The 20,540-nt window shown below is 41.5% G+C and overlaps 1 protein-coding gene across 1 annotated transcript in view; it reads right to left on the reverse strand.

Moving 5' to 3' along the window:
- LOC138959326 (noggin-1-like) overlaps positions 1-20,540 on the reverse strand; it is a 35,671-nt gene that overhangs the window by 13,364 nt on the left and 1,767 nt on the right. The gene's annotated exons all lie outside the window — the stretch shown is intronic.

Genomic DNA, 20,540 nt, shown 5'->3' on the forward strand with positions numbered 1-20,540 from the left:
CGCTTAAACAAACATCAGTTGACCACAACAGATCCGTGGAGGGTTTTGACATGGTGTCAGAGCATCCTTCAGCTAAAACACGTGCCAACAATCTACACAATGGCTGTTTCCTGTGCAGAGTGGGAATTTTGTGTTGAAATAATTTCGTTTAAGACACCTATGTCAATTTAATACATTATTTTAGAAACATTTCCTTCTCCACACAGAATGCAGCCACGCTATGCATGGATTCTTCGCAGGCTATGTGTACAGTTGCAAGGTTTTCTTATTCGACGTGAAAGCTCGGACAGATTTGTGGCTGTGAACACGATCTGTCAGACAAAACATGGTGTACCTTTGATATATCACACGCGTATGTCATATCTTATCTTACCCCTTGTACAAGCTTGGGAAGATCTGTGGTGATTTACATGAAGATTAACACGGAGAAGAATGTATCTTTAACCCGTGCAGACTATGCCTGCCAGACTGGCTTGAGAACAAGCATGTTTTAGTTCCCAGCTTTTCTGTACAAGGTGAACAATATTGTCTTGTTGCCTGTCCTGTCACTGCCTTCACGTCTACCTTGGTCACAGCACGTGCGCTTCTCCGTGTGACGTAGTCATGACGTCAGGATTTTTTCTGCTCGAAGTTCAGAAAGCGTGCAGATTGTTCAGCACAGGGTTACTTCTGTATGCTGCTCTGCCAAATGACCTTGTACAGTACAGTCAGTGTGGCTTTCTGGCAAGGGACGGATTTCAGAAAAAAGAAAACGAAGGAGTTGTGGTTTAAAAAATACCTCCTAATTACTTTCTTGTGCTTTGCTTTTGGTATACAACTCATTAGTTTTTACTAATTTCAAAACGCCCTGTATCTTCTTTTTGTTCAATTAATCAGTATTTATTCTTGAGGTCTCCCTATAGCCCTCCACTGAACTTTCCAACAAAATTGAACGGAATATAGTTATATTTACCGTGGTTTTGTTTTTACAGATTGAATTTTCGATATTCGCTCCTGATTCTCCAATCGTACATTTGATTTCGGATATTTTGCTCTTTCGATTTTTGACCGAAAATTGGAAAATAGCTATCAGCAATACACCCCCCCTCCCCCCTCCCCCCTCCCTCCATCCCCCGAGACATGCAAACATGGCATGTGCAAAAGGAGCTATGATAGCTAAAATCATGTAAGCAAGCGACGCTTCTTTTACTAGCATGCCACACTCGGCTGTGCTTACGCTATGCTCTTCCCCATTGTTGTTACAAGCATGCCACACTCGGCTGTGCTTACGCTATGCTCTTCCCCATTGTTGTTACAAGCATGCCACACTCGGCTGTGCTTACGCTATGCTCTTCCCCATTGTTGTTACAAGCATGCCACACTCGGCTGTGCTTACGCTATGCTCTTTCCCATTGTTGTTACTAGCATGCCACACTCGGCTGTGCTTACGCTATGCTCTTCCCCATTGTTGTTACTAGCATACCACACTCGGCTGTGCTTACGCTATGCTCTTCCCCATTGTTGTTACTAGCATGCCACACTCGGCTGTGCTTACGCTATGCTCTTCTCCATTGTTGTGACAAGCATGCCACACTCGGCTGTGCTTACGCTATGCTCTTCCCCATTGTTGTTACAAGCATGCCACACTCGGCTGTGCTTACGCTATGCTCTTTCCCATTGTTGTTACTAGCATGCCACACTCGGCTGTGCTTACGCTATGCTCTTCCCCATTGTTGTTACAAGCTTGCCACACTCGGTTGTGCTTACGCTATGCCCTGCCCCATTGTTGTGGCAAGCATGCCTTATTTTTAATCCTCGTTATTAATTTGTTCTGCATTGCCAGGTAGCGTCCGCCTTCATATCTGTTTCTGAACCTAAGTATAAATCAGTTTTACTGAATAATATATAATTGAATGTTAAGGTTTATGAAATAATCTAAAATGCCAAATTATTCACTGCATTTTATGAATTTTATTATGATTGTAGTCTAGATGGGTCAATTCAGACATGGTACACCAGTAGATAATTATCTTATACATTGCTTTAAATCAAGGTTAGGTTTGCGACTCTTAATAAAATGAAAACATTGATAGAAGTGATTGTAATTACAATTAAAAAGTGTCCTTTATATGTGTGTTTGTCAATGATAACACAGTTAAGAAATCGATCTCAAAACAAAGACAACTGAAAGAATGATGCTCTAAGATTTAAAAAGACAAACAAACAAACAAACAAACAAGAAAAAAAAAGGAAAACATAGGGTTCAAGCAGTCTATTTGCAACTGAGGTACACACAAACAAACAAACAAAATAAATAAGGAGAGGGCGGAAATAAACTAATTCTTCTTTTCCTGTATGTGCGCTCCGTGCTATACTTGTAGAAGCAACACATTCCGAACGTTGTGAAGCTGGCTGCTCTCCAGGTGGCCCCACACAACTCACAACACCCAATGCTGATCCGTCAGTGACAACACGTTCACATCTGGAGTTACATTTTCACCACATCTTTAAATTAACTGAAAGCAAAACAAAACAAACGTTTGGCGAGTCGCATCACTTTTAACTGTCGGGACGTAGGTAAATTATTGGACATAGTGAGGTAAATCCGAATGCTTTTTCTGAGATCTTCTGGAAGATGACATGACACGCTCTTGAAAAAAAGTCTGTTGGAATTGTGGGTTGAGGTGGGGAGTACCGACAGCAAATTGCAACGGCTCTTTCAACGTGGAAAAACAGATGCAGATTCATTTTCATACCCAAGATCGGGGCTAATCAGTTTGCATATAAGACTCTCGAGTGAGGCTAATGGAATTGAAGAATTGACGCGGGTGTTCGGTAAGGCTGTTTGACCTTTGTGTTGTCCTGTCTTTGGTCCACTGGTTGCACATCTCATGAATTTCAAGACGTGTTTGTAAGACAATACAGCATAACTTGTGAACAATTCAATTATTGTACTACAGCCATATAACAGTGGGTCCAGTGACCGTCCTTCACAAAAGCCTTTAACAAATCTGTGACGGTGAATATGATCGCTTATACAAACACCTAGAATGTGCCTTTAAGTTGCAACAACGTTTTCTTTTTTACACGCTAAATTAACTAGCAAAGATGATTCCTATTATTCACGAAGTCCGTGAAACTGAAAAAATTGGTGTTCTCTGTTCCCGCAGCAAAAGCAAAAAATTCTTAAAGAGATGAAAATAGAAAGTTCACAGTTTTAAGCGTATTGAAAACACAGGAAGTGCACACTCTTTTATAACTCTTCAGGCGTTATTTTTATTTTACGGAAACAATCTTGTTGTGGCTTTGCACTGTGATGTTTTGCTTGTATTGCACAACATGTATACACTCTCGGCCCTCCCCTTTCTCCTCAATCCATGTCTGTGTATCTTCAAAGAAAACCCACAAGAGACTGGCCGGAAGTATAAATCAACATTCATTCTGATGTGTACGCAACTCAGTGCCAGCAGGATGACAAAACAAACACGCCCCCAACCACACACACCACACACACACACACATACACACACATACACACACACACACCACACACACACACACACACACACACAACAGACACACGCACGCACGCACGCGCGTACACACACATACACACACACACACACACACACGTACGCACGAACGCACGTACAAACACACTCACGCACACACACACACATACGCACACACACACACACACGCTTGCACGCACGTACACACGCACACACACACGCACATATGCACGCACACACACACACACACACAACAGACACGCACGCACGCACGCACGCGCGTACACACACATACACACACACACGTACGCACGCACGCACGTACACGGACACAGACACACGCACGCACATACACACACACAAAACACACACACACACACACACACGCACATATGCACGCACACACACACACACACACACACACACACACCCACACACTGACACACACACACACATTTACGCACACACACACACACACACACACACACACACACACACACACACACACACACACACACACAGAGTTTTGCTGTCTTCATCTTCGCATCTGAACCACATTATTTCTATGATATTTATTTGGAAGTAGGATCAGCTCACTTAAAATCTGCCCTCGAGCACAAACGACGCCAGCCCCCCCCCCCCCCCCCCCTTACACACACACACCAAAACAAAATAATAATAAAAGAAGATAGAAAACCCTTATAAAATTTAGACAGCTCAGTTGAAAAAACCTGTAGAAGAGATGGCTGTATTGTTACTCTTTTTTTAAATTTTTTTATTGTTACTCTAACGCAATTTCCGTTCGAGACATTCCCAAATTAAAATGAAGTTGTTCAAGAACCTTCAAGAATTCTATTATCTTGGCTGGGTTAGGAAGCAGCATTTGCTTGAAGTTTCAGAAACGAGAAAAACAGATGGACCGACAAAGAGACGCCGGAAGAAGATTGGAGCGATTCTGCACGCATGCGTTTTTTTCACAAAAATATTTACAAATCATTTATTGGAAAACTCCCGCACGTGTATATGCACGTAGACACATAAACACAGGCAAGCAGACAGGCGCGTATGCATTCACGTATACAGACAAAGCCAGAGACGAACGGACGTGCAGGCGGATGGTATGGCTGTACAGCGGACAGACATGCAGACAGGCCAGACACACAGACAGATAGACACGTGCATACATACAGATGAGCACGCAAGAGCACACACACACACACACACACACACACACACACATACACACACACCCTACCCCATTCATCAACTCCACACCACCCCCCCACACACACACACCCACTTTACACACAAACTCAAATTGCATGTGACTCTGGTAAATGTCTGACATTCAAATGATTTGCATCAGGGGGAAATTGGTCATTTGACGCTGTTTGGAATTAGTGACGGAATGTTTTGTGTTGCAAAACGGTCGCTTGCCCTCTGTAATGAGATTTCTTTTTGGAAACCAGTACACTATTTTGGGAACTTTGTAAACTAGGCACATTTTTTCTCTCGCGAAATCTCATTTTCAACAAAATTGTAAAACCCTTGCGACAAACAAGGTTTACGTTAAACACATGCTTGTGTTGCGCCTTTTCTGTCACAAAAATGCGTAACTTTGAAGAGAAGCCAAGGAAAATGTTTGACTTTGATTAAAGTGAGTTACCATACTTTTTATGTTTTCTGGCAAAAGACATTACTGTGCCATTACTGAAGGATCTCTCAGAAACTTTTCAAAATACTATCTTAAACTGAAAAAGCACACACACTCGGAAGATTTGTTAAACTATTTTTGTTTCTGGTAAATTATGTGAAAATTCACACTTCGTTACCTGTGTTACGTAAGTGGGACATTTCCGCTGACTTGAATTCTGTTTGTGGTTTTCGTGTGTGGCTATATTGTATATGTTGCGTTTCTTCGTTCTTTTCTTTCTTCAGCCCTTTTCTGTGTACTTTTTGTTTTTGTTTGTTTTATTGTTGTTTTCGTTTGTTTGCTTGTTTTTGTATGTGTGTTTTACATGCTTGATTTTTAGGACGGGGGCATAATTATGGGGTAGGGAGTGGTAATTGTTTGCTTGCTTGTTTGTTTCCGGTGAATGTTGATTCAATGAATGCCTGAACAAGATAAGGCGAACCGGAAGTATCATTTTGATTATTAATTTTTTGACTGCAAGATTCGACGCAACAGATCGATTACTGCCAGTATTATTTGGACGTGTAGTCCTCTCTCTTTCCACTCTGTCCTACTCGTGCACGAAAAAACCGGAAACAGGTAAAAACTGAATGTTGACTGACACGGAAGCGTAACTAATTGACGTAGCCTACTCTGTCACACTGCACAAAACCAAACGGAGGCGTAACTAATTGACGTAGCCTACTCTGTCACACTGCACAAAACCAAACGGAGGCGTAACTAATTGACGTAGCCTACTCTGTCACACTGCACAAAACCAAACGGAGGCGCAAATAATTGACGTAGCCTACTCTGTCACACTGCACAAAACCAAACGGAGACGTAACTAACTGACGTAGCCTACTCTGTCACACTGCACAAAACCAAAAACGGAGGCGCAACTAATTGACGTATCCTACTCTGTCACACTGCACAAAACCAAACAGAGGCGTAAATAATTGACGTAGCCTACTCTGTCACACTGCACAAAACCAAACGGAGGCGTAACTAATTGACGTAGCCTACTCTGTCACACTGCACAAAACCAAACGGAGGCGTAACTAATTGACGTAGCCTACTCTGTCACACTGCACAAAACCAAACGGAGGCGTAACTAATTGACGTAGCCTACTCTGTCACACTGCACAAAACCAAACGGAGGCGTAACTAATTGACGTAGCCTACTCTGTCACACTGCACAAAACCAAACGGAGGCGTAACTAATTGACGTAGCCTACTCTGTCACACTGCACAAACCCAAACGGAGCATCAGTTGAATGTGAGTTCATTGCATCGACAAGAGGCTAAAAACAAAACTTGCCTAAATGTAATTCTTAACAAGTCGGAGAGATAGATAGTGCAAGAGAGAGAGAGAGAGAGAGAGAGAGAGAGAGAGAGAGAGAGAGAGAGAGAGAGACAGACAGACAGACAGACAGGCAGGCAGACAGACAGACAGACAGACAGACAGACAGACAGACAAACAGACAGATTTACAGACAGACAGACAGACAGACAGACATACAGAGTGAGCCTGGCCTTTTATCATCACTTTAATATTCAGACTGACATGCCCGTTCACAAACCCGATAACACTAACACAGTAAATATTCCATGCTATATGTCAACACTTTAAAACAGGAAAAAACGACATATCCGATTCTTGTCAGTGCTTGTCAAAGATAGAGAGATTGAAAAGAGATCACCAACAACGAAAAAATACAGAGTTCACAGAAAAGACGACGTGTTCTGTCGATTATCTAAAGGAAAGATAAGCCTCAGTGTAAACGCCTTCAAAGAGGTTTTTTTGTGTGGCTAGGTTCTGAAGAGTTTCTTTTACCTTCTTTCTCCCTTGTAAGCATTTATTTTTGTATTATTTATTATAGCGACAGGCCTTGTTTCAAAAAGTCTTCCTTTCGGTGAAATTATTCGCTAACTTAATTTATTTTTTCACTGATGACAAAAGTATGTTTTATAAAAAAAATTATTTTTATTTGTTAACCTATTTTGATCTTTATTCCATGTTTAGTCCATGTGTTTATCGTTTGCGTTGAAGTGCATTCGGGGATATGGTTGTGTATAGTGCAACAAAGACAGGGCCAGGTTCTTCTTGTCTATGTGACATTGAATAGGTCCACTAAGTGTTGTTTTTTGTTTGTTTGTTGTTGTAACGTGCATGTATATATTCGTGTTACGTCATCAAAGGTATCATTTACACCAAACATTTTACCAGGATCTGCACGTCGTGTGTATGTGGACCAAGTCTCTTGGACGCCTATGGGTGACGTCAAAGTCCACACGTACACGTCTTGGTTACACGTAGTGCTTCTGGAACTCTGCAATGTCTTAAGGCTAAAGTTACCCCTCAAGTCTGGGATGAACAGCTTACTGCTGACGTTTACTATATACCGCTTGCGAAGAACATCCATGATACTTAGAAGGCAGAATCTGCGTGCTTGAAACAACATCCAGCGCAACAAATTGATGTGAATCGAATTCATTTAATACTGAAGGTTACAGTCTGAACAGCAATCGAACTCCAGAAAGAAAATCGAGTACATGAAGCATACCAGAATAAAGATTATGGCAAAGGTGTAGGTCTTTCTTCTCTTAAATGTGCCGCAGTGGAATCTACTCCAGAACGTGTTGAGAACCTTCCCTTTAAGCGAGTGTAGACAGGTTGTTTCGATTGCATCATACCTTACGCAAGGATGCATCAGTAGCAAAAGATCCCTTCAGCCCCCCCCCCCCCCCCAAAAAAAAAAAAAATGACGAAGAAAACAGAGCGTTTTTTGTTGGGTAAACGTGAACCAAGGCGCGAACAAGCGTCATCATTCAGCGTATCCGGTGAGCGAATTTATCAAGCGAGCGGAGAAAAACACGGCGATAAGGCTGGCAGTAAAGATGCACCTCCTTTTTTTTCACCACGCTTATGTTCTCATCAGGGGTTCTCTTAGCGCTCGTGTCGGCGGCACGTAGGCCATCACTTTCTTTTTCATTTTTGCTACTCAGTTTTGGCGGGGGGGGGGGGGGGGGGGAGCATATGTCTGTCTGTCCGTCTGTCTTTGTTTTGTTCTGTTACTCTCTCTGTCTTATTCTCTCCAACCCCGTGGCTGCCTCTGCCTGTCTGTCTGTCTGTCGGCTACCATCGCTGACAACTTGTGTAGGGTACGATTCTCCACCCCATTCCTTATGCACAGCAAATGCGGCAAAATGATGCAATCCTTTCAAAACTGCGCAACAGAATCAAAGGTTACAACCATTACAAATAGATAAAAGAGTGCTGTTCGGATTCACTATATCTGTTTGTTGTTTTTGTTGTCGTTACCCTTGTTGTTAAGTAGTACAGGGGAGCAGAGTTCAATGCAAACCATTCTGCAGCAAAATCCTGTAGATACACAAATAACAATTTTGTTATGGCATGTTTGGAGACTAAATTACGAAAACCGAGCAGCCATATGCTGATTATGCTGTTGACAAAACTCAGCTCTGTGAGTAAATATTGAACTGTCAAGATTATGACGCTGTTTGCCTACAAGACTTGTTGATTCCAAACAAATTGCAAAGCCTATGTATCAACAGCCATTCTAAAGCACTGTAACCAAACTGTTATTTTGTAGCTTTGAACAAGCCATATAATCTTCGTTTTTGTCTCTGAATTATCTCCTCATCATCAGAAAGAGTGTAAACCTGTATGTTTTTCATTAACAATGTAGACCTTTGTTATGGGTCTGTTTGTGCTGAAATCACATAGATTGTTGAAAATACCACCCATAACGCCCCACGGTATGAGCAAATAGCTTACTTTTTAATAGCTTACTTTTTAATACTTACTTTTTAACGAGAAAGAGTTAAACTGATGGACCCGAGACCCATAGACAACCCCCGAAATCAAAATCACAGATGGTAAGTTGTAGACGTTAAAATGACGGAGAAAAGTGGAATCCACATGGTTACTTCTGTTACAAAACAAAAACTCCGTCTCCGCCTTCACTCACTCTTTCCCTCAATCCATCGGTTACAACACAGTTTGTTCCCTGTACATTCAGGCCAGAGTCGGTCAATGACGTGACAACATGATCGTTTTTCCCTCTGTGTGCATAAAGTTCGCAATCTTTTGAGCGTGTTTTCTTGTGTACTTTTAGCTTCACTTCCGGACGGAAGCACAGTTCAGGGCGTCTCCAAACACTGCTGTTTTATGGGCCAGCAGAATCCACAGCGTTACGTGTATGGTACATTAAAGGCACAATCAGCCTCCCGTAAACCATCACAGACACCGCCAGGCTTTTACAAACAGTACAAATACCCTTTCATTTAAACACTCACCGCTTGAGAACATCCTGGGTGCCCTCAGTTCATAAAGAGCGAGCAATTTTCAAAGAATTTATATTTGCGTGGTTTTTCTTACCCCTGAGCCATCGTGAACCCGTGTGATCCAGTTTCCTTTTTTTCACAGTTTGTGATTTCAATGCGACTCGTTATTGTGTACCTCTGAAACTAAAACGCAACAAACGGCTGCAAGTCACACGAACTAGAGCGGTGGCGGTTGACCGTTCAGAGGAACGGGCGCTATGCAGAACCGTCGTCTGCTACGAGAAAGACGTCTTGCGTGACACGTTTCCGGGCATTTCTTTTTTCAAACTTTCAAAACTTCGAATTGTACTAATCTTGTCTTGATGAAAAAAAGAATTCTTTTATGATTTAAGAATGTTTGTGTAACAAGCTGTCAACTCATTATTTAGATTTTAAAAGTTAGGTCTAGCATCAAAAGCCTGATAGTCCGTTCGGATAGTCCACGAAAATAATTTTTTTGAAAATGTCTCACTCTCGACAGAAAGCAGCCAGGATGTTCCCGTTTGGTGAGCGTTCAAATGGAAGTATCCTTGCACTGTATGTAGAGGCTCGGGGAGCTCAGTGATGGTTTACGGGAGGCTTACTGTGCCTTTAAGAAGAAAGATAGGGATATCTTTAATCGTGTAAACCATCACCTGAATCAACTCGGATCCGTCTACGAATGTACATACGCCATGAACACTTGTCCACTTGAACACATGGAAGGATGTAAAGCCAGACATCCAGCTGTAGCGAGTCAGAATTTTGTTACAAAACCATCACCATGCCAACAAACTCAACATAACCCAACTAAAACCAATACCAATATGTCCTCATCGCACGCAGTCGCTGAATTAGTCATAGTTGATTGATTTTCTGCAGCTTAAGTCATATACCGATCGCTTCACAATTACAATGCAAAAAAAAATAAAAAAAATAAAACACACACAAAAGTTTGTGTGTGTGTGTGTGAGTGTGAGTATGTGTGTGTGTGTGTGTGTGTGTGTGTGTGTGTGTGTGTGTGCGTGTGTGTGTGTATGTGTGTGTGTGTGCGTGTGTGTGTGTGTGTGTGTGTGTGTGTGTGTGTGTGTGTGTGTGTGTGTGTGTGTGTGTGTGTGTGTGTGTGTGTGTAATTGTGCAAGTGTGTGAAATTGTACGTGTGTGAACGTCTGAGCTTATCGAAGAAATCAAAGTGAACAAGCAACACACTTAATATAAAACCAAATCCTAATTACACCATTTAAAATAATTCTAACATCACATACTGGCTCTTCCTTTAATTTCTCTGTCAAAACAAGCTCTTCTCAGTATGTTAACCTTATTGCGTCTCTGCCAGGGTTTAAACCCAGAAGCTGACACCAAGATTGCAAGTGATAGATCAGGCTTTCTCCGATCTTCAATCAAGGTTAACACAAACGCAGTGCCGTATCACTACGAATCCGGTGGCATTCGACCGAACAAATTCGATCAAGTGTATGAACAGGATAGGAAAGGAGAATTAAGAACAAGAGAAAACAATGAGGAAGGCTTCAGGAACCGATACAAATAAAATAAAAATATATTTTTTTTTAAATGGACGCTCTCTTTACATCATAGATTTTTGTATTTTCTGCTAGTTCTTTTTTTATTCCGATCCAGAAAAGAATTGCTTTTAGGATAACAAAGATTGTTGTTGTTTTTCTTCATTCAGTCATAACGAGCTCTTGTTCTTCAATGTTGTTTCGCATTTAGAATTTGTTGTTGTTGTTGTTGTTGTTGTTGTTGTTGTTGTTGTTGTTGTTGTTGTTGTTGTTGTTGTTGTTGTTGATTTCAACTGATAAAAAGACTGTGAATTTCTGTATCGGTATAACCTGTTGCGGTGTAGTGGAGAGCGCTTCTGTCTTTTTTTCTCGCAACATAGGCTAATTTATTTAGAAAAAGTTCCTTTCGTTTTTTTAAGTTTTTTTTAATCCACCTAAATATGATTGTTCTGGTCTCGTCCATTCACCCTCAAAATGTAAGAAAACTGTTGCGAAAACCTCATTACATTTAGTCAAGTTTTTTTTCTTCTCCTTTGCCTTCCTTAGCTTAAAGGCACAGTAAGCCTCCCGTAAACCATCACAGAGCTCCCCGAGCGTCTAAATACAGTACAACCATACTTCCATTTGAACGCTCACCGAACGGGAACATCCTGGCTGCTTTCTGTCGAGCGTGAGACATTTTCAAAGAATTTATTTTCGTAGACTTGTTCGTTAACAACAACGGCGCCTCGTTTTTGCGCTAGACCTAACTTTTAAAATCTAAATAATAAATTGACAGCTTGTTACACAAACATTCTTTAATCATAAAAGAATTCGTTTTTCATCAAGACAAGATCAGAACAATTCGAAGTTGTGAAAGTTTAAAAAAAAGAAAAGCCCGGAAGCAGGGTCACGCAAGGGTCGTAGCAGACGAAGGTTTATCAGTGCAAATCGCCGTTCCTCTCAACAGTCAAAAGCCATCGCTAGAGTTCTTGTGAACCACAGCCGTTGTTTCGTGCATAAAAAACGTGCTATTGTAGATAAGCTCACATCGAGTCGCATTCATGACTAACTGACGACTGCATTGTGAAAAAGGAAAACTGGATCACACGGGTTCACGATGGCTCAGGGGTAAGATAAACCACGCAAAAATAAATTCTTTGAAAATTGTTCGCTCTTTACGGAGGGCACCTAGGATGTTCTCAATTGGTGAGTGTTTAAATGAAAGGGTGTTTGTACTGTGTGTAAAAGCCTGACCGTATCTGTGATGGTTTACGGGAGGCTTACTCTGCCTTTAAGTTATCAGACAACTTCATGCTTCTAGTATCGCTGAGAACAGCACTTGAGATCTCTTTTGTTTTTATCTTGTTAATGTTATTATGATAATGTTTTTTTTTCTCACGTCGTCAAAATGCTAATGCACCACTGTCTAGATCTTCTTTTTTTTCCCAAAAATGTTATTCAATTAATAAAACACAAGATAACAAACATGGTAACTGTAATTTCTGTTTGCACACATACTCTCTCATTTACATGCGGTTCACAAAAACTTTTACATTTTACAAAAGGACTAAAAATAGTCATACGTGAAAAAAATATACGTGTCAACATGTGTAGCATCAAAATGATCATATGTCATCATATATTGATCTTTTTAAAAACAATATTCGCATCATAATGTATGGCTGTCTACCTTATATCAAAGAAAATAAACAATAATTTGTTTTTAATTAATAAAACTTCAGACTAACAAAATCGCAAAACAACATGATTTTCAAAAATAATTTCCGGTGTTAATCGTGAATCGATTTTTAAAAAAATGCTTACGCACATCTTTGCGATTAAAATAATGTGATTAATCTTCTTCACTGTCTAGATCTATTTCATCTCAGTATTCGGGGGGAAATGTTGCTCACTGTATACTCAAGAATAGTTTGTTGTGCACTATTAATTGCAACTCCTGATCCCAGAAGGATAAAGACAGTGTTGCTTTTCGCACCCCCACGAACTATTTATTTTGTTTACTTACTTCCTTCCTTCTTGTTTGTTCCGCTCTTATCAAGCAAACAAAACCATCCTTCGGGAAAGAACACAACCCATTTCGCAATAACTTTCGCACACCTTGAAATCACGGCACACCGTACTCCCCGAGACATTTTCAACGCTATCCCCTTTCCTCCAACCACGACAGGTATGTGTCCCCCGTAGAGCTTTTTGTTTTCCCTCCCTGGCAATCAAAATACACACGTCTGTGGAAACCTCGGCCATTTGTCTGCGAGTATCTGCAGGCCGTACCGATCCGCGGCACAATCAAAGACAAAGAAATACAGGTAGCGACGGGGCAGGTGTGATTCTTGGCACAGGTAAGTGTATCGACACCTTTGCCTACCTGCCTGCACCTGCCTGACTGTGTTGAAGATGAGAGAGGAGGGATCTTTAAGGTCGAGAGGGAGTGGAGACTGAGGGGTCAGTTTTTGCCCAAGGAAAATAAATGAAGAGACTGAAAGTCAACAGAGCAGCGGTGAATTTAGTCTTCAGTTTCAGTTGTTAGTGACCAGTGGCAGTGTTAGTTGTTGGCCACACACAAGGCAAAACAGAGTTCCAGACTCGAGTCTGCAGGTTTATTTTGGATACAGCCTCGGTAGTGACGCTTAAAGAAGGATTTAGGACGTTTCTGAATATGTCAAGGACATGGACAAAATCTTGTCTGAGGGGTTTAAAAGTGATGACAAAATGCTTTACAGTGCATTCATTGTGACACAACTGACTGCACTTTCTGGCAGGATTCTACGAATTTACCTGTCATCTTAATTTATGTTAAGGTTTCGGAATGGTCATCAACGTTGGTTCAGATTAAATTTTTATTCAAACTGCCATTTTCCAGAACGCTTTAACCAAGTAAGCTCTGATTTATAATGAATTTATTTGTCGACATATTAATTAAGAAGATTTAAATTTTCTTTCTTTTTTTAAATATTTTCTTTGGGGTTTGTTCCCCTCCTTTTTACGCATTCAGGTAGTTGATATACATTACATTCTATGCAAGGCTGCTGCAAGCCTGTTGCCTTGGCATTTGGGAAAATCCCAGCAGGTATTTTTTAGCATTCATGTAAAGAGCAACACCGAACTTCGCATTGCCTCTGTTTGCAACACGTCTTAGGTGAATCTATTTCCCGCCACTTGTTGTGAGGTAGTTTAATTTCTTTGCCACATTTTTGTCCCCTTTATACCCCCATTCCACACATCCGTTCTAGGTCCCGTTTACGTAGCGACCAAGGAACGGCAAGGGAATGGGAGGGATCGGGAGGGGACCATAATGGAACGCCACTGGACGTTAACGGAACTCCTTTGAACAGTAGGAACGGTTGGGACGGGTGAGTTCGGGCTGCATGTCCAAAATTTTAGCCATTCCCCGCCCGTTCCAAATGAACGGTAATGGAACCTTAACACATCGGCAACGGAACTCATGGATCGTTAATGGAATTTAATGCAATGGTAACGCAACGCTAGCGCTATCACACACTGAGTTGTCATACCCGCAATCCACACATCCGTTCTAGCTTCCGTTCCCAACCGTCCTGAGGACGGCTGCCAGTACGGTCAGACGCTGCTCAAAGATGCCAAAAACGGCCGTTTGCGCAGCGTCACATTGTTGTGGCGGAAGCTAGAACGGATGTGTGGAATGGGGGTATTCTTTATTTTGCCGTATTTGTTTCCTTTTTTCTTCTCAGAGTGTCAACTTTTTTCTGGCCACTTTTTGTTTCCGTTTGTGTTTTTCTTTGCATGTTTTTGTTTCTTTCTTTGCAATAAATCCTGACGTTTTATGACCCCCTCGTCCCTCCCCCCCCCCCCCCCCCCCCCCCCCCGTAATCACCAGATCATACCCTGTTCAGCGCGATGGTTCAGTTCAACACGGGCAGTTCCGATCAGTTCGCACCTGAAAGCATCTGTGACATGCCTACCATTGGGAATTTCTGGTGAACTGCCTACGTCAGGTGGCGCCACCTGCAAATCTAATCGTGACGCCATCATGCGCGTCATAGATTAAAACTGTTACACTCTTACTTGAGCGTAGCCGTGAACGCTTCCCTCGGTGTCATCGCGGACCTCACACGGGTTAAGTGCGGTTCACATGGCTCCCGAGTCGCTGAGGCCAAGTCGGCAAAAAATCTGCCATGTGAACGGCCCCAGCGATTTAGGTTCGATTTAGGACAGATTTAGCCGCGACTCGAAAACTCAGTTGAGCGCTGCTCGACTTGTCAGCGACTTGGTGCACTTTTTTGCGCAGACCTCTCTTATCGCGCTTACCGATTGGTGAGCTCTAGCCAATGAAAACGACGTATTCATTTTATTCTCGTTATTACTGCAAGTCTGGCGAAATCGGTGCTTGAAACTAGTTTGAGCATTTGCGCTGTTGGTTTAAACAATTTTATTCAGCAAAATTACATACAACAAAGCCGCATACAATCAATTAGTAAATGGAGCACAACAAGCAAAGCTTATAAAGGTGCTCTTAAAAGCATTTGCGCTGTTCGCGAGGGTAGCAATATTCGACAGACTTGGCGCCAACAAAAATCGCTTGAAAGTTGGGGTAAAGATGGTTGAAAGTCTGCCATGTGAACAGCACTTTAAAGGCACAGTCCTTCTCGTGGAAACGGTCCGACTCATCATTTTAGATCTGGCAAGATCATCTCTACTGAATGGGACACATACCAACACTCGGACTTCTTCCCATGCAGAGTGGAATTGTTTCAGGAATGAGTTTGATAAAAAAAAAAAACCTCTGTTGTCCGTCAAGAAATTAATTCATCAAAATATTCCCACTCTGCACAGAGATTTGTTTGTTTGTTTGTTTGTTTGTTTGTTTAACGCCCAACCGACCACGAAGGGCCATATCAGGGCGGTGCTGCTTTTACATATAACGTGCGCCACACACAAGACAGAAGTTGCAGCACATGTACAGGCTTCATGTCTCACCCAGTCACATTATTCTGACACCGGACCAACCAGTCCTAGCACTAACCCCATAATGCCAGACGCCAGGCGGAGCAGCCACTAGATTGTCAATTTTAAAGTCTTATGCATGACCCGGCCGGGGTTCGAACCTACGACCTCCCGATCACGGGGCGGACGCCTTACCACTAGGCCAACCGTGCCGGTTTCTGTACAGAGAGCATCCAGGCTGTTGAATTATGGTATGTGACCAAGTGGTGGGATGATCTTTTCCATGTAGAGCGTGGACATATATATAGATATATCTAAGATGGTGAGTCAAAGACAGCCTGTAACAGTAAAGTACCCATAGGTTGTGGTTCTTAGAAACCAGTTTATTTTGGTAGATGTAGGTCTAGGTTTGTTGATCCCAATGTGTGGAGATGTGCTTATTTTTCTTCCTGTTTTCTCCCGGGAGTGTGAAGAATGTGGTGCAATGTTTTTATCTGGTTGTAGGTTTGTTGGTTAGGGTGGTTGACTCCTTGTGTATAGCTTCATTCTTTCTCTCCTTCTGTCCTGTAAACTGATCTAAACTCGGCAACAACAAATTAGTGCACCCATTTTTGTACACCAACTTAAAGTGATAATGTCTAACAAGAAAACTGTCTCTCATCGGCCGAAGAACTATACTGTTAGGGGTTGGGGTTGTAATTATGTGACAACACATCAGAAATAATTTAAAATAAACGTTTGAGCGCTGAGTTACTCAAATTGAAAACGGCTGTGTTTTAAGTGGAAATCCCAGACTGTAATTCTCATTGTGACGCCTTTTTGCGCTGGTCATAATTTTGGTCTACCTTTCGCCCCTGAATATTTCATGCGCTATTCCTGGAGATACAGATTTGAAATTGAGTCGAGAGCTACAAAGTTCGTTTTGGGTGTTGAATAGATGACAACACACACGAGGAGGGTCTTAGACTTAGTGTTTAAGCGTTCTATTTTTCAAATCTGAATGCTGTATTTGGTAGTCATTTTAGATCGTGCAATTCTCCAACGGACTGTGTGTTTCTTTCTATTATGCGAAGCGTTTAAGTTCTGTATGGCACGGAATATGCGTTCGTTTGCTGGACTGTAAGTATGACCACCTCAATCCAACGGTCTTAATCTGCTTTGACGAATAGGTGCCTATGGGGACTAAAATTATATAATGACGTACGGAATTCGGCTCCAGACACAGGAGAGCTGGGCGAAGAACACCGCTCGCTGATAAAAATGTATTTAATTATTTGGCATAGTTTCGGAGCAGTTGTGAGCAAATCATTGCAGGTGTTTCTAAATCACAGTACCGCGAATGTCCCTTGAACTTTTTAAAGTCCAAATCGTAAGAAAACTTTCCAAAATGGCGCCTTAGGTATACTATCTTTAAGCATTCATTCCCGTATCAATTCATTCCAACTTTCTATGCCATTAAAGGCCCCCCACTTGGCTATGTGGCATATTTTTCGGATACACTTTTTTTTTTACAGGTGTCCCCCCAAAATCGAGGACAATAAACTCTCAAAGCGTCAAAGCGACTCTCTCTCTCTCTCTCTCTCTCTCTCTCTCTCTCTCTCTCTCTCTCTCTCTCTCTCTCTCTCTCTCTCTCTCTCTCTGTCTCTCTGTCTCTGATAATGTGCGTCTCTTCGTGCACACGTTTGTGCGTGTCTATGTGTGTGTGACACCGACATTCCAAAACCTTTATCTTTCAATCTTTTGGCATGAACCACGATACCAACTTTCTTCAAGACCTACAAAAACAATCCATTTCTCATTCACCGCATGACACAACTGCAAAAAAGGCCTATCTTACCACACGCACGCACGCACGCGCGCACACACACACACACACACACACACACACACCACTCACACACACACACACACACACTCACTCACACACTCACGGCACACGCACGCACGCACGCACACTCACACCTGGCACACACACACACACACACACACTCACTGAACACACACAAGAACATTCGGAAAAATCTATTCTGTTCCAGCTCCGAACGTTACTCACTCATCAAGGAAGTAAAAAACAAGTCGCGTAAGGCGAAATTACTACATTTAGTCAAGCTGTGGAACTCACAGAATGAAACTGAACGCAGTCCGTCGCTACCGTGCAAAAGGCAGTGAAAGTGACGAGCCTGTTTGGCGCGGTAGCGGTTGCGCTGTGCTTCATAGCACGCTTTACTGTACCTCTCTTCGTTTTAACTTTCTGAGCGTGTTTTTAATCCAAACATATCATATCTATATGTTTTTGGAATCAGGAACAGACAAGGAATAAGATGAAATAGTTTTTAAAACGATTGGGAAATTTAATTTTAATCATAATTTTTATATTTTTAATTTTCAGAGCTTGTTTTTAATCTGAATATAACATATTTATATGTTTTTGGAATCAGAACATGAGGAAGAATAAAATAAAAGTAATTTTGGATCGTTTTATAAAAAAATTATTTTAATTACAATTTTCAGATTTTTAATGACCAAAGTCATTAATTAATTTGTAAGCCTCCATGCTGCAATGAAATACCGAAGTCCGGCCTTTGTCGAAGATTGCTTGGCCAACATTTCAATCAATTTGATTGAAAATTGAGGGTGTGAAAGTGCCGCCTCAACTTTTACAAAAAGCCGGATATGACGTCATAAAATACATTTATCGAAAAAATGAAAAAAGCATCTGGGGATATCATACCCAGGAACTCTCATGTAAAATTTCATAAAGATCGGTCCAGTAGTTTACTCTAAATCGCTCTACACACACACACAGACAGACAGACAGACACACACACACACACACACACATACACCACGACCCTCGTCTCGATTCCCCCTCTATGTTAAAACATTTAGTCAAAACTTGACTAAATGTAAAAAGACGCGGACAGATAGGATGAGAGAGACGGGGTGTCATTCAATGCCTCTGAGCTCAAAACATCGCTTCCAGAATCTGTGGAATCTTGTCAAGCGATGGGGTCTGTCATTCTGGAAATGCAAGCAATCCGGCATTGCTTTGCTTTTCTTTTATGGCACCCCTGAGACATCGAGAACCCGCGACGTACGTGAAGAGTTATTGGCCTTACTGCAGAAGCACAATGGCTGAGATTGAGTCATCATTGAGACAAGAGTTGCTATTTTTTGGGTCGAAAACTGGCCAAAATAGTTTTTTGGCCGCATTCAGAATTGTCATGTCATGATTTCTGAAAATGTTTGAGAAGGTACCGACTATCTGATTTAACACGAAAAACCGCAATCCCAGAGTAATCTACGTATGATCAAAGTGAATATCCGTCCAGCAATAAATGTTTCTCAGTGTTGCGAAAGTTGTGTGCGTGTTTCCAGGGCACAATAACCTTGTGCTAGGTCTCTTTTGGTTCATTAATCTGCTTTAATTGTCAAAGTACCATGAGCTAACTCAAACAAAAACAGCACCCTTTTGAAAAGAAGAGCGTTTGCTCACCGAATCTAGTTTCTATCTATTTTGGGTGGTGTTGAACTTTTATTGTGTTCAGTATCTATCTATCTACCTATCTATCTATCTATCTATCTATCTATCTATCTATCTATCTATCTATCTATCTATCTATCTATCTATCTATCTATCTATCTTTCTTTTTATCTGTCCATGTTTTTTCTTCTCCTGCCAGCTGTCAATATTAAGTCCAAAACACTTTGTTAAAAATGTTCAATGTGTGTTGATATTATTGAGAGTTAAAACACACACACACACACACACACACACACACACACACACACACACACACACACACACACACACACACACACACACACACACACACACACACTTTCTTTCTGCAAGTACAGTGTTTACACGTGATGGAAGCGTTCAATCTTTCTGGTAATAAAAACCTTCTATCACTATAAAGTACCAAATAACGTTTCCTCTTTCTTTCTGTCACTATTACCTTAGAAAGCCATGTACAGTGGAACATGCCCGGACGACCACCTCTTAATAACGACCATCTGCGACCACCTGCGACCACCTGCGACCACCTGACCGTTATTTACTATTTCAAAATAACCCCAACGGGGCTATTTCCAATATGATATACCTTTTCATTACGTCCACCTCTCTATAAGGACCGTTTGTGTTTGGTCCCTTGGGTGGTCCATATAAACAGGTTCGACTGTATTTCCTAATAGAAACAGCTGCGTCTAAACGACAAGTAGATACTCTGAACACTTGAAATTATGGACATAAACACTCACATGCGCATAAACATGCGAACGTGCATACACACTCACACACACACACACACACACACACACACACACACACACACACACACACACACACACACACACACACACACACAAACAAACAAACAAACATACACGTACACACACCAACCAACCAACCTATCAATCAATAAATAAAAAGTCAATCAATAAATTAGTCACTGGATACATAAATCATTGAATGAATAAATAATTGTATACATGTATGAATGAATGAATGAATGAATGAACAAATGAATAAATGAATGATTGAATGAATAAATGAAGGAATAAATGAATGAATGAATCAATGCTAAAAGGGTATACGTC

The sequence above is a fragment of the Littorina saxatilis genome, linkage group LG2 (assembly GCF_037325665.1).
Source record: "Littorina saxatilis isolate snail1 linkage group LG2, US_GU_Lsax_2.0, whole genome shotgun sequence".
Taxonomy (NCBI): domain Eukaryota; kingdom Metazoa; phylum Mollusca; class Gastropoda; order Littorinimorpha; family Littorinidae; genus Littorina; species Littorina saxatilis.